This window comes from Crotalus tigris, unplaced genomic scaffold (assembly GCF_016545835.1).
Source record: "Crotalus tigris isolate CLP2741 ecotype Arizona unplaced genomic scaffold, ASM1654583v1 scf7180000017741.1442986301:2390832, whole genome shotgun sequence".
NCBI lineage: Eukaryota > Metazoa > Chordata > Lepidosauria > Squamata > Viperidae > Crotalus > Crotalus tigris.
The window spans coordinates 1,004,787-1,019,153 of NW_024096608.1; the positions used below are offsets into that span (position 1 = coordinate 1,004,787).

Consider the following 14,367-nt stretch of genomic DNA (forward strand, 5'->3'; position numbering starts at 1 on the left):
ACAATGGCAACACTGGGGAGCTGAGCTGGTGTGAAGGCCTCTGCTCCGCATAGGTGGCCCAGGTGAGTCACGCCGGCAGATGAGAGTCTGCTCTCAAGAGGCCTCTTTGTGCTTACCAGAACTATAATTTAGCATCTGAAGTTCACAGGCAACCAAAAGACTCAATTTCCTTGGAAAAGGTGGAGGGATGTGACTTCTGGGCCACTGCATTCCATCACAGGCTGAGCATGAGTTGCTGGCTACAACAGAACGTTCCCTCCCCAGGACTGGGGTCATTTCCTGTAGGAAGCTTCAGAGGAGAAGGTGCCAAAGTGCAGCCTTCTCAGGAGAAGCTCAACGGCTCAAGATTTATGGACACCCATCCAAGTACCAAACAGGCCCAACCCTGCTTAGCTTCTTCAAACCAATGAAGGCTAACAAGGTGTTATGTCCAATGTGACACTAAAACAGGACACAAATCTTAAATAAAACCTATGTATTCTGCAACAGGAACTCCAGTCTTATAATTTTCCCCAACTATCAACAACGCTCAACTATTACCTATTACAGTCCCACTCGGTCTGGTGCTCTCCAGATGTTCAGGGCAACTGCTCAAACTGCCCGGCTGACCTTGGACGCAGGCATTTTTGGCTTCACAACGTTGGATCAATCCATGGAAGGACCGGGGATCAACATCTCTTAGCCATGATGGCAGTGGGGCTGTTGGGAGATTCATATCTTTCCTTGGGCAGCTGGTTGGCTAGACTAGATGGGCCGGGCGTCCCATCCAGCAGGCACAGCTTATGTTCTTAAGAGGACGTGTTGGGACACCCACTAGCTGGCGCTGAAGGTTCTTGTCAGCCTCCAGCTTTAATTATCAGGCCCAAACAGCTTGAAATAACTCCAAAGGGCTTCCCAGTTCTGCTTAGAATTCCAACCAAGCTGTGATCCCAGCATTAGAGCAGGGTCGAGGCATTTATTAGCACCAAAGAGGAGAAAATCTAAGTGCTTCTATAAGCAGGTCCTTGACTACCTCCTGTTCATCTCATTGGGACATCAACAAAAGAACCTCTTCCTGGATCATGTCCCCCAAGATCCAAGTTGCCTGCAACCACCTCTTGAATCAGGATGCTGACCCCTCCCCACAATCTTACCTCTGTGGCTGATGGACACCAATCTTCAACTTATCTGTTGATCAGATCAGTGACCTCCAGACTTTAAAGGGAAAACTTCAAAGCTTGAAAAGAAAGCAGAAGGGGAAAAGGAAGACCTACAAGACACTGGAGGCACCCTCCTCCATCTACCAGCACGTACCTCCGGAGCCCTGGAGTTCTTTTCAAAAGAAGCCAAGTAACTCAGCACCATCTCAGAGGTCGGAACATCCCTTCCGAAGATCACCAAGCCATTGGCAGGTCAGTTCAGGCCAGTAATCTTTGCCAGTGGCCTCCTCACTACACCATCCAAAAGGTCGTGTCTGCAGGACACAAAGTCATATTTTTTCCAGAGTTTGTATCCTCGGTCAGAGCGTCTTCTCTCTGATTGCTCCCTGGTTGCAAAGGGAGCCTCTTTTTTAGTATCAGGGGACTTCAGACCTGCTGCTGCAAGAGTAGATTTTGCTGCGACAATACAGTACGAGGCAGGGCGGTTTCAGGTTGCAGGGCTATTAATGTCTGCTCAGCAATGCAGGAACCAGGAACGGCTCTTATGTAGAGCAGGCAACTGCGGGGGGGGGGGGGGATAAGCAGCCCTCCAATAATATCTACTCCCCAGGACCTCTTTGCACACAAATGTGGTTAGACAGACATAGCCTGAACCACAAGCCATTTCATTTTTAAATTTTTGGTAGCCTTGTTTATTGATTCAAAGGTCCTGCACAATTGGCATGGATGATCTCTCAACTGTGTTTCTTATCCAAACAACTTGCAACTTTCAACCAGGTTATTTTGTTAAAAAGTTCCCTTAATACATTTTGCTGGCTTCCAGGGCCAGGTGTTGGCCAGCATCATCTCTTCTTCTTCCAGATCCTCCCGTGATCTTCTGCATCAGTTCCTTTAATGCTAGAGCTCCCTTTGTGCAAGCAATAATAAGGTGAAGAGGCACCATGTTTGATCATGAGCAGGCACATCATCCAGAGAGTTGCCCAGAGGAAAGCCAGAATTTGATTCCAAAGTAACTCAAGATCCATTTCAAACAACGAGGCATCAGAAGAACTTGAGCTGGAAATACACTTGGCTGGAGACAGCCAAGAATAAATCGGTTTCTGTCTGGCATCAGAAGGCACCAAGAGTCTGCATTCTGCATGGCTCTGCTTCTGCCAACAGATTCCCGCCATTATAGCTGCCCAGACTGGAAAAGAGGCCATTCAAGAAGGAATAGATGCAAGCCACCCACTGACTGTACTGCATCAGCGCTGGCATGTGGGAACACACCGGCGTGGTTCCCCATTGGAGCATTTAGGACCACAGCTCGCCAAGCTGGGTACAATACAACTAATATTCAAACACATCTCAACAATACAACTAGGAGGAAACTCCCTTTGGGGGAGGCTGCTGTAGACAGAGATTCCATTCAGTTATTTTGGTTGAATAATTGAATAACATACTTCCATGAACTTGCCTAAAGAATTCCTGCAAAAGTAGTCCTGTATCATGAGACCTGAACATAGCAAGCCAGTTTTGAGACGGCCATGCAGAAGATTGTTTCGTTTGTGGGCTGGAAGACAGATCTGCTCAAGTGCTGGCAGAAAAAGCCCAGGCGGAGAAGTCTGCTTTGATCTCCAATGTGGTCATGCCATATCTCCCCACCAGCCATGTTTTTCCAGCAATCCACGGCCACCCTCCACAGATACAGGAACCTGGACTGGAAACGGGCCTGAAAGGATTGGGTCAGAAGCAGGAAGGATGGGAGGAGATGGCAAAAGCCTATGAGGTCTTTTGGCAAGGAAGATGGAGAAGAAAGAAGCCAACAAGCCAAAGATCAATAAACCCAGGAAACTGGAGAGAGGACTGGAGGTACGGCAAACCCAAGAGAGGCAGGCTGGCAATTCAACCAAACGGAGCAGGCAATTCACACATTAACAGGAAGGTGAAAACAACTCCCTCAAAGTCTCCCTCCTTCAATTAGCAAGTAATTTGAGCCAAGTTGCACTATCTTCCTGCTCTTGAGCAGATTATTTTCCAGCTTCGATCTGCTAATTCTGCATTTAGAAAACGCACCTGGTCTCATCGGAGAAGACAACCTCTCTGTGCCTCAGTGGAAGGGAATCTCAGCTCAGCGGGCAGGATCCAGCCTTAGTAGGCTTTGTCTGGGACTCCCTCACCGAATCTCTGATCTGCAAGCTAGGCTGAGAAATCCGTGTCTACCCCAGAACAAGGTGACCACAGACCATGACTCTCTGTTGACAGTAGAGCGCCTCTACAGTTCTTAGTTGCTTTATTCCACCTTCCTTCTTCATTGCTGGAGCATAATCCTGTCAATCGACAATTAGAAAATGGCTCATTCATTCTTCAGCAGAGCGACCAGTGACGTTTGCCTCCTTGCCTGCTCCTTTTGCAAAACTGAATTTGTGAAGTTGCCAGACGGATAGGTTCTTGTGTCTTAAGCAATATAACTTTGAATAAGCCAGGCCAAAATATTCTTATCCCTCAACTTCCTGGCAAAGCTCATTAGATGGTCAGGCTAGAAGTGATTGAGGCCCTCAGGTCTAGTCCAGATGCCACCAGTAGTGGTGGCTGAGCAATAGTTCCATCATAAAATAAAAACAGCAGCAGCAGATCCATAGATGCACAGAGGATGGTGACATCAAAGGCGAAGCAGGATGTGCTGATGCTACCTGAGATCAGATGGGCCGAGGAAGGGGCTCTTCCACAGCTCAGGGAGTGAAGCCTACAGGCAGCCAAACTGGATTTGCCTCCTCTTTCCCACGGGTTCTCGAGTCCTTGCTGGGTGGGGAGTTACCTACCCAGAACGCCCACAACTTGCACCAGCAGACCACAGCAGAGATCTCCATGGGTGAGGCCCTGAGATGGCTTGACTCCTTTTTAACTGCTACGGTGTCTCTTTTCTTTGCTCATATTTTCTCTTTCCCATATTTTCCCTCTTCCTCCCTTTCCCTTTCCTCTAAATTCTTTCTCTTCTGAGACAGTCCCACTCTTTGCCCTGCCTTCCCTTCCCTTCCCTTCCCTTCCCTTCCCTATCCTATCCTATCCTATCCTATCCTATCCTATCCTTCCTCAGCCAGAAGCAGACAGAAAACTTTAGACCTTGGATTCCTACTCTGCTGTGACATCAGTGCAGGCCAGCCAATACAACAGCCAAACATTCTCCAGTGCTCTAAACAGGAGCCTAAATCTAAAAAACCACAGGAGGATCTCAAGTCTCTGCCCCACCACTCCCAATGCTGTATTTCCTTGCGTTCCATTTCTCCTGGCAGCGAAAACCGCCCCCCTCTGGCCCAATCCAAGTCTCCGCTTGTGTCCAGATGAACGTGGAATGGAATGTCCCCATGAAGAATCGGTCTCATCCCGGCCAGCTGCTGTGTCCAGAGGGGACCCAACTCTGCACAAGCAGACCATTGTTGACTTAAGGACTACTCCGAGGATGCGTATTGCGATGCCTTGAGCAGCTCATGTGTGGCTTTCCGGAATGCCAACAATGTTATCTTTCTTTCCAGTTCCATAACGCTCCCATCCAAGTGTCAAAGAGATGGCTTTGTGCATTGTGCGCCTTTAAAAAGCAGTTTAACAAGGGAGTCAGAGGCACGTTTCTTGGAGAAAGTAACAAAGGCAACTGCAAAGGCACAAACTGCAAACTTAATTTAGTCTTCCTCAGATGGGACCCTCCAGGCTTGTGGGGTCCGCATGCTCAATCATCTTAGCCAAGGCAGCACACAGCAGATTCAGTTATGACATAAAGACATTGAAATATTACTAGAAAAACCTGGTGTTCAATGAAATAATTCCATACAGGAACAGTACAACTTGGTTTTTACCTCCCTTTAGGTTCAGTACAAATCTGAACTTGAAGTGGAGAACTGTGCCCTGAGTATGCCTACCAAATTCTATGCTGATCAACCACACTTGGAGAGGCCATTCTGCACTAAAACAGGATGCAAAATAAGGTAAACCGTGGAGTCTTTGGTGCTTTCTGGATTTGGTCATTTGCTTGCCGATGTTTCATTACCCAACTCGGTGACATCTTGAGTGCATCAGTCCTAGTTGGGTCATGAAACAATTACAAGCAAACCACCAAGCACAGAGAGCACCAAGGACTCCACAGTTCAACTCTGAGCAATAGAGATTCTTTTCTGTTGAAAATAAGACGAAATTAAACAAAAGCCTTCACTTATATCAGCAAATATGGATCAATATAGATCTTGCCCCATATTCAACAGCAAACCTATATTGTTCACTTATAAGGTAGCAATCCAACAGTGAACATTTCGGTGAAGCAATCAAGTGGACAGAAAAATATGAATAGCTCTTTTCTTTGATGGAAGGTGAACTGAACATTTCAGTTCCAAAAATGCAGATGGAGCAGGGCTTTGTTCCCCTTCACATACTCTTTGAACATGCTCCCAGCTCTGCAACAAAAGTTTCCTCCATAAAAGGCAATCTTGCTTAAGCAGCCTTGTCTTTGCTTCAAGAATAAATTTAACAAGCTTCTTTAGGGCCCATTGTATACATTAGCCAGTGACCCCCAACACAGACTCAGTCAGAGAGCTAAGTAAGAAGATCTGAACAGAATGAAGTTTGGAAGAGGCTTCTGCAACTTGGAGAGGCAATAAAACAGCTCCCTATTTACACACACACACACACACACACCTGCCATAGTCACATAATGAATCTCTGCTTCTTGAGACAAGATTCTTCCAGCTAATTCAAAACAAGATGCTAAAAATGACAACTGCCGCAGTAGGAACCCATATGATGGTCAACCTAGATTCAATGTCCAATTGGACAGAAGAGGGCTTGAGTTGGCCAACCTGGACGAAAAGCCTCCATAAACTCATTTTAAGCTCCAAGGAAGAAAGATAGGTTATACCAGGGGTCCCCAACCCCCGGTCCATGACATGCCAGAAACCGGTCCACGCAAACAAGCAAAGCCCCCTCCGCAGGATGCAGGCAGCATGCAAAACCACACACCCCTCCAGTCCACGGAAAAAGCTCTCTCCACGGAACAGGTCACTGATGCCCAAAAGGTTGGGGGCCGCTGGGCTATAGTACAAACATAAAATCAGGTCCCAAATCCTCATAAAATTATGAAGAGACAAACATGGATGAATCTGGGCCTATTCTTATTAAAAATTGGATCATATATTACATTCAAACCAAACCTCAAGTGGTTAGTTTTGGTGTAATATTTTATATGAACTCGGGAGTTAGAATCTGTCAATCATGGTTAATGTCTGAGTATGTTGCCCAACCTGAGGATGCATCATGACAAAGCCATCCGAGAAGAAGGCAAGAGAAGAACATCCTTGTGAGGGAAAGGCAGAAGTGGAAAAAGAAGTCCAACTGCCTCTTGAAAAGCACCCTTGGGACAACCATGACCTGAATGACTGAGAATCTCCATAGACAAGTGGAGATGTTCCTCCTCTTTCACCCAAGGATGTTTTCTTGAGGCTGGACCTTTCCCCTGGGAAACCATTTGCCCAATTCATCCAGGGGGCTGAGACTTCCTTGGTACAACCAGACGGGGGGGGGGGAATTCCTCAACCAATGCAGAGTTCAAGACTGCTGCTAACGTCTGCCTTGGGCTCTTGGACAAACAGGTGGTGGCCAGCAAGAACGGAGGGGGCCTCCCCACCATCTTAAGCTGCTACGGGGAAACACAGCTGCCCCCGAAATGTCAAGCACATGTAATCCATCCTCAACAGCCATCAGCTTCATGAGTCCCCAGAGCACTAGAAGGCCCGTGAAGTTCAGCACCTGTTGGAGTCCAAACAGTTAAAGAGAATTTCCCAAGGCCTCTCCCAGCCTCTCTTTGGCACACTGGCCAAAGGGCAGGCAGAGAGGAAGCGGCCAAATTCCCTCCGTGGGGTTGAGTTGGGATGGCCTTTCCTAAATGTGTTGCATCTGGGGCCACAAAGCTTGTGACTCACACCAGAGCTGAAAGGCTGCTGCTGCTGCTATAAACATCATCTGTGGATTGACACACAACCAACCGACCTAGTGCACCTGAACCTTCCCACCTGGGTAAGTGTGAGAGAGGGATACGCTCTGAGTACGGGTGGCCTCGGGCTCCTCTGGTCACAACCTCTGGTCTTAATGGTTTCGGACTGGCGGGGAAGCAGCCAGAGAGGCGAGCCAGTCGGATGGCCAAGTGGATTAGAGCCTCTTTCTCCTTATCTGCACTGAGAGACTCCTCAGGTCTCCCTCCGCTCCCCCTGGGCATTTCTCTTTGCAAGCTCTGTTGGGTGAGAGAGGAGGGAAAGGGGGAAGGAAAAGGCAGCTCTGTTTTCAGACTGAAGGAGCCTCTGGAGGAACTCCAAACAAGGCTGAACATCTGGGCTTCTTGGGACTCTCTGAGCAGGGCTGCTGCCCAGCAGACAGTTCATTACCCAGTTAGGTAACAACTTCAGTGCCAGTGTGTGTGTGTGGAGTTTGCATTGGCCAACACAGGAATTTGACCATCATGATGGTTTACAGTAGGTCTCCACGGTTTGTATGTACTGTACCTTTCCAATGACAGCTTGTTCACCAAACTGTGGTTCAAAAAAATTCTCAGTTTAGATAACTGGTGAACTGAGTCACAGCCTCTATTGTCACTTTTCTGCTCAACACCTTGGTCTTCTTTCTCAGGGGTCTTCAGCCTTGGCAACTTTAAGACTTGTGGATTTCAACACCCAGAATTCTTAAAGTCTTAAAAGTTGCCAAGGTTGAGGACCCCTGTTCTTTCCTATTCAACTGAACGGGGGGGGGGGGGAGAACGGTTCCTTTTTTCCCAAACCTACACCCCCCCCCCAATATAGCAGCTGGTTTCCAAGGGCAGTGCCTGTGGGTGGGAAACAGTGGGTAAAATCTGATTAAAGGAATCCCACACCAGTTTATTTTAGTTGTTTGGAAGGATAATAGAGTCTTCTGATAAAGACTCTTTAAAAAAAAAAAAAACCACACCCTTAAACTAGACCGGGAGAGGCCTTCTCCTTCTGCAGAGATGGTGAGGCGAACCCAGACCAAGCCCCGGAGCGTGTGTGGCCTCCAAATAAGATAAGTAAATCAGATTCAAGGCAAATATATGCGACTGTTTGGAGAGGGTTTTGCTCTCTGCATTCAAACAATTTAAAACAGGCCCTGGAGTCAGTCCAGCTGCTTTCATGCAATCGTCTCCAGATGTCCTGGATGACACAGGATGGGCCAGGCAGGCTGGGGATATTGGGAGGTGTAGTCTCAAATCCTTGGAGGACATGAGCTAAAGAGTAGTATGCTTGATGAGTATAAACTGGGTTAGAGCTGGGCTGACAGGGAAGAGCCAGCAAAGACTCTAACCCAGGAATCTGGACTCTGAAATCCGAAAGCCCCCCCCCTCTCCCCCCACTACCTCCTACTCCACAAGGCAGCATTTGGAGCCCATCTTGATTTAAACCAACTTTCTGTGGCCACAGAGCCTTTCTTTCTTTCAAGAGAAGAGTTGGTTCAGGAGGCATGCCAACACAACGAGCAACAGTCTCCTGGGTGGATTTTCACGTTCTGAAAAAGTGTTTCTTCCAAATCCCGGCAGATGGCAAAATAACTCCTGGTCCCACCTGCAGAATTGGATAAGGGGGGACAAGCAGAGCACTAAAGAGGTCCTGGGCCAGTCTGGCCCAGCCTGGTGCCTGTGTGCCCTGTGTGCCTAAAGGATACAAGAGTGGAGTCCTTCCCACCCGCCCTTTGTAGAAGGGAAACCTAGGCTGCATATGCAGTGTTCTGCGTTTATCTGCCCCAAAGGTCAGAGCCCATCCAGGCCATCTGGGGAAGGGACAATGCTGCACTTCTGAACCACAAGCCCCCCAGCTTCATGCACAGGCTCTGCCCTCGTACCCAGTAGAACGAACCCCGGCGGATGTGCCAAGCAGACCCAAAAGGGAAAAAAGCTTGCCCACCCAGAGGAGTGGAGGTGCTTTGTCTTCTAATTACAACCCACCAGGCCATTCAGGAGCTAATTATTCTTACGCAAACAGACAACGTATGTATGAAAAGCGCAATTATGCAGGGACAAATCCTCTCACTTTATGGGCTCCCAAGAGGCAAAGCCGAACCCCAGGGAGAATCCAACCTCCGTAATCTCCATCTCCATAATTAAGAGGCCACAATTTCCACAGCACAGACCAAATTACAAGTGGGAGGCTGGTGCTCGACTGCAGACTGCAACCTGGGGGTTCCCTTAGGAGGCCACGGAGAAGAGCATGGGGGGCAGGAGGGCGGGATGGAGTTGGTAGGGATTAAGACTCCGCTTTGGAAAAACAAAAGCTGTTTGCTTTTCAAGCAGTTTAAAGGGGAAATATTTATCAACACATGTCGAGGCCTTCCCCAGCAGCAGTTCAAGGTCAATGTGGTGACAAGGAGAGGGAAGCTTCTCCAGACAACCCCCCCCCCAAATAATTTTTAAAGCTAAAGGGCATTTCGGAGAGCGCCTGGAGGTCACCCCAATTCAGGGATCAGCCAAGGGGGGGGGAATAACAAGAGGATTTCACTGGCACTTCCTCCACCCCTCAAAGATTTGTCAATTCCACAAACTCATCTAGATAGAAAATAAGCTAGTTTTGCTCAAGGATGTTTCTTAGACTTCTCCAATATATTTTCTCCCCACAATTTGGTCAAAAAGGTCAATATGGCAACTGTGGTGGTGGGATCAAAGCTGACGTCTTGACCCATCACTCCATACCCTGCAGATATCCCTCTACTGCTGGGATGGAGAGAATGGATAAAAACAAACAAACCGGTTTTCCAACCCACTTTTAGTGATCTATTGGTCCTAATGTGAACCAAAGGGCTGTGTTAGCCTCCATCCATCGCATGTTCCAACCAGAGACCAAAATAATGTCTATGCCAAAAAAAGGCAGACCCAAAGGCTACTGGAGGAAACCCCTCCCCCACTCAGACCGACACACAAGGAGGGGAAGCCAAAGCACTACAGATGGATTGCACAACCCACATCAGGATGAAGATCCGCATCCCCTGCCTAAAAAGAACCAGATGCAACCAGACACCGAGGAAAGGCTGCAATTTAAAGGCCCAAGAAACGAACCACTTGCCCAATCTAACCTTCCTGCAGATGTGCTGGATAACAAGCCCCAGCACCCTCAAGCCACCACCGAGTTGATGGGCACGCAGTTCAAGAAATCCAAAGGCCGAAAGATCTCCCCAGGCCAGCCTAATAAGGGGATCGGGCCCTCAGTCATTTATCACTGGTGTGAAAAAAGCTGTGATATGCAGGCTGACAACTGGCAGTGAAGAATGGGATAAAAATACATCCACAAGGCCCCCTTTGCAACTGCCAAATGCTGTTCAGGAGAGGCACCTTCATTAGAAGCCCCAGGTTGCAACGCAGCTCCGTTCCCACAACCAAACTATGCCTGGCTGGATAGGGCAGCTTGGGGGCACAATCCCCGTGCCAGGACAGAAAGTTGGTCCAGCCCTCCCTGAAATGCCAGCATACTCTGTTAGGAGAGGAGTGATGGGCACAGCCCACCGAAACCAGAAAAGCCGCCTAGTTTACACCCCGTGTTTGACCCCCAGTTGGCAGAATAATTCACAACTGGCAGAAATGAACAATGTGCCAAACAGGCCGCACTGGCTGTCTTTGGGTAACATGCCTGTCCATCTGCGGAAACGTCCAACTATATCTCTGCTCAAAGCCATAAATATTCCTGCAGGAACACAGCCCTGTCCTTCCCCCATCCCAGCCAGTCCCCAAGAAGGATGCCCGTGCTTGATTCACCCTGCCATCCAGCCAGCCTTCGGCTCGTCTTCTTCCTGCACTCAGATGCATATTGAGGCATTGGCTCAAAGCCTCCACTTAATTATCAGGCATTATTTGATTAGGAGGGAAACTGTCTTCCTGCGCAAGATAAATGAAAGCAGCAGCCTCATTCGCTTCAGGTATTAGCTCAGCTACTTTGGGCTGCAAGGCTGGGCAACGTGCATCCAACATATTAAAATCCTTATCCAAAGCATTTACAGGCATGGGAAATGCTGCTCAAAAGAGCAATATGTGCATGCATAGGATTCACTGGCCCATCAGTTACAGTTCACAGGAGAAAAGCACTGGGCTTGAACTGCATACGCGGAAAATATTTGGGACATCACGTGAACCAGCCCAAGTGTGTCTCCCAAAGAAAAATGGGCTGAGAATTTTGGAACCTCTTGCACATATTTATTAAGTTAATTTCTCTTTCTTTGGGGACAGAAAGTCCAGATCCAGCCAGGAGAAGCAGGCGTTTCTCTGCCAGAGACCTTGGGAAACAGATGCAAAGCCTGCTCACTAAGCCATCACATGGCTTGGGGCATGATGCCCTTGGCAAATCCAAGTCTAGTAAGACATCAACATGGGCTATCATGTTGTGAGGACCAAGCCAATTAAATCAAGATACAGTTTAACAAGATGTGAACTGATATTCCCCAGGGATGATTAAATAGCGGCATCAATCCAGAAATCCAGGACATGGAAAATGACTGGCAGCTGCCAAGCCTTGCACAGCTGACTGCCCACCCACCCCTCACACCCATGAAGATCCCAAGCAAGGTAGGCAAGCAAGGACACACACCCCACAAAGCACCCTTGGACACCTCCCTTGAAGCCATAGCTGTCTCCCCAGGTCAATCTTCTGGAATGCAGGAGGGCAGATGGGGAGGCCAAACTATCAAGAACTGTCTCCTACAGGATTTGACCCTTTAGGGACCCTTGGTCCAGTAGTCTTGCCTGCCTCTTAGGAGACAGGAGGGGAGGAAAACCTCTTCAAGAACCACCTGTTCCATCTTTACCAGATAATCGACTTGGATTAATCACACAATTAAAAATCCCTACATCAACTCAAACTCCATTAATCTAGCAATATCCCTCTTTTGAACCCCCTTAATGAACCTGAAGAATTCAAGATATGCAGAGAAATATCCCTGCCTGTGTATGCAAAAAAGAACAAGACATTTGGGTGGTTTGGCTGATCCTCCTGGTGCCAAAGCCGCTCGCTCTCTTGGTCCAGAACAATGAAGCCAGGCACACGGCGGAGCGCACAAAGAACTAATCCAGGCTAACAAAACGGCTTCCTCTACCCAAGGCTAACCCAGATCTGAGCGGCCACACGGGCCCGTCGGGTGCGGAACAGCTGCCACCTGCCAACCACTCAGCCGGTAAGTTGGCATCGGGCACAGCCCCAGGTTTCCACCAGAAGAACAGCAGAAGATGCGCCCAGCCCCTTGCCAGTCAAGGGCTTGTCCCGATATGTATGTGAACTTTTAAATAAGGTGTCTGTCAAAGGCCCATAACTGCACCAAGAGAATTGCCAAGCCACGCAGCAGAGGCACAGTGCAGCCCTCCTCCCCCAAAGATGGCTTAGCTCTACCTTGTGCAGCCCTTCTCACTGGGGCACCCACCGTTCCTCCCAGGACATCCATGCGTAGCAGGCGATTTGGGGGGGGGTGTTTGCATTATTTGCCACCTGCAACACGGGGATTGGAAGATCCCAGCCTCCTCTGTACTGCAATGTAGCAGTCTGCATTATAAATCAGGGTTGGCAACTTAAAGATGTCTGGACTTCGATTCCCAGAATTCCACGCAGGCTGGCTGGGGCCTTCTGGGAGCTGAAGTCCAGAAGTGGCCGAGGTTGGGGCGGGAGAGGAACAGCTGGGAGGGGGCAGCGCCAACACCGAAGCTTTCCAAAACCTCCGGCGGGGCAGGTAATGAAAAACGGCCGGCCATCACCGGACGTTGCCCGCCAAGCCCACTCGGGGCCGCTCCAGGCCGCGGGGGGGGGGGCAGAGCCCTCCCTTGCAAGGCTGTTGTGAAGCGCTTCAACATCCAGCAAACGGGCAGTCCTCCTCCCGGAGGCCGCGAGTCGCTTCGGGGTCCCACGCACGAGGCCTTTCCCAGAGGGACCCGGGGAGGGGGGCCGGCCTGGCCCAAACACGGGCGAATGGGGGGGGGGGAGTCCAGCCACAACATAGCACCGGATGAAGCCCCGCGCGCCCCGCGTCCCCCCGGCAGCGCTCCGGGAGGGAAGCGGCGCGGGCTCGGCTGGCAGGGCGGCAAGGGGCGCGGCTGCCCCCGCAGGAGGGGCGGCCCAGCAGGAGCGCGCGCCGGACGGCAGCCCCGACCAGGGAGGGCCCCAGCCCTGCCGCCGCCCCGCGGAGAAGGCCGGCCCGCCCCCTGCCGCTCCCCCCCCCCCCCCGGCCCTCGGACAACCCCAGCCGGGCGCCGCTCGCCCAACGCGCCGCCTCTCTCGCCGAGGGGGGGACCCGCCGCCTGCGCCCCGCCCGGGCTCCCCAGCCGCGGGGATGCCGGCGGTGGGTCAGGCAGGTGGCGCCCGGCGCGCTGGAGCTCGAGCAGCTCCGCCGCCTCGCCTCGCCTCGCCGCAGCGGCTCCGGCGCAGCCTTACCGGGCAGAGCGAACCGGACGGGAAGCTCTCCGCTCGCTTCTCCTCGCCGCCGCCGCCGCCGCCTCCTCCGCGGCCGGCTCGCGCGCCACTGGCAGCCCCCGCGCGGCGGCGGGCGGGCGGGCTTTGGCTAGGAGGCGGCGGCGGCTGCGGCGACCCCCGGCCCAGGGAGAGCAGGAAGCGCGTCATCACCCCGGGCCCAACCTGCCGGCCAACCGGGCTTCCCTGGCCCACTCGCCGCCGCACACCTGCCTCCCCGCTCGCGCTGCCCGGGCAGCCCTGCCGCGTCCGCCCGCCCCCCCCCCCACGCGCCCTTCGCAGGGAAAGCCCCGCCGGCCCCCCCGCCTCCTCCAAGGGCCCCCAGGCCGCCAGCTGCCGCCCAGCTACTCCAGACCCTCCCCGGCCGAGGCGAGACGCCCGGGGGCCGCTGGCCCTCTTAACCCCGGCCTCGCTCGGCGAGCGGCTCAGCGGACCCTCCCGGGGAGGCGAGCCCCAGAATCGCCGCAAGGACGAAGACCCGTTGCGCCGGGCGGCTGGAGTGTCGGAACCCGGGCGCGCGCGCAGCGGGGGTGTTACTCTGGGCAGCAGCCGCTCCGACCTTCTCCTTACCGGGGGTCGTCGTCGTCGTCGGCTCCCGGGGAACCCTTCCCCGCGTCCGGCTGCGAGGCGGGGGCTGCAGCTGGGAGGGGAGGGGCGGCCCCAGCGAGTCCGCGCGCAGAACCGGCGGTGCGCGGCAAGCTCAGCTGGAAGCAATTTGAGGGCGGGGGGGGCGTTGCCTTCCCGAGTGTCAAGGCGCTAGTCCGCTTTCCTCGGGG

The 14,367-nt window shown here is 51.7% G+C and overlaps 1 protein-coding gene across 5 annotated transcripts in view; it reads right to left on the minus strand.

The window, feature by feature from the left end:
* TLN2 (talin 2) overlaps nt 1–14,367 on the minus strand; it is a 72,751-nt gene that overhangs the window by 54,172 nt on the left and 4,212 nt on the right. Inside the window, exon 1 of one of the 5 annotated variants that reach the window (XM_039340075.1) lies at nt 14,162–14,293. The exons of 1 other annotated variant lie outside the window; for it this stretch is intronic. The gene's annotated coding sequence lies outside the window, so the exon portion shown is untranslated. Of the gene's footprint in view, nt 1–1,293; nt 1,639–10,226; nt 10,244–13,555; nt 13,695–14,161; nt 14,294–14,367 lie in introns of those variants that run through there. 3 more of the 5 variants (XM_039340073.1, XM_039340077.1, XM_039340074.1) reach the window with 3 other exon arrangements.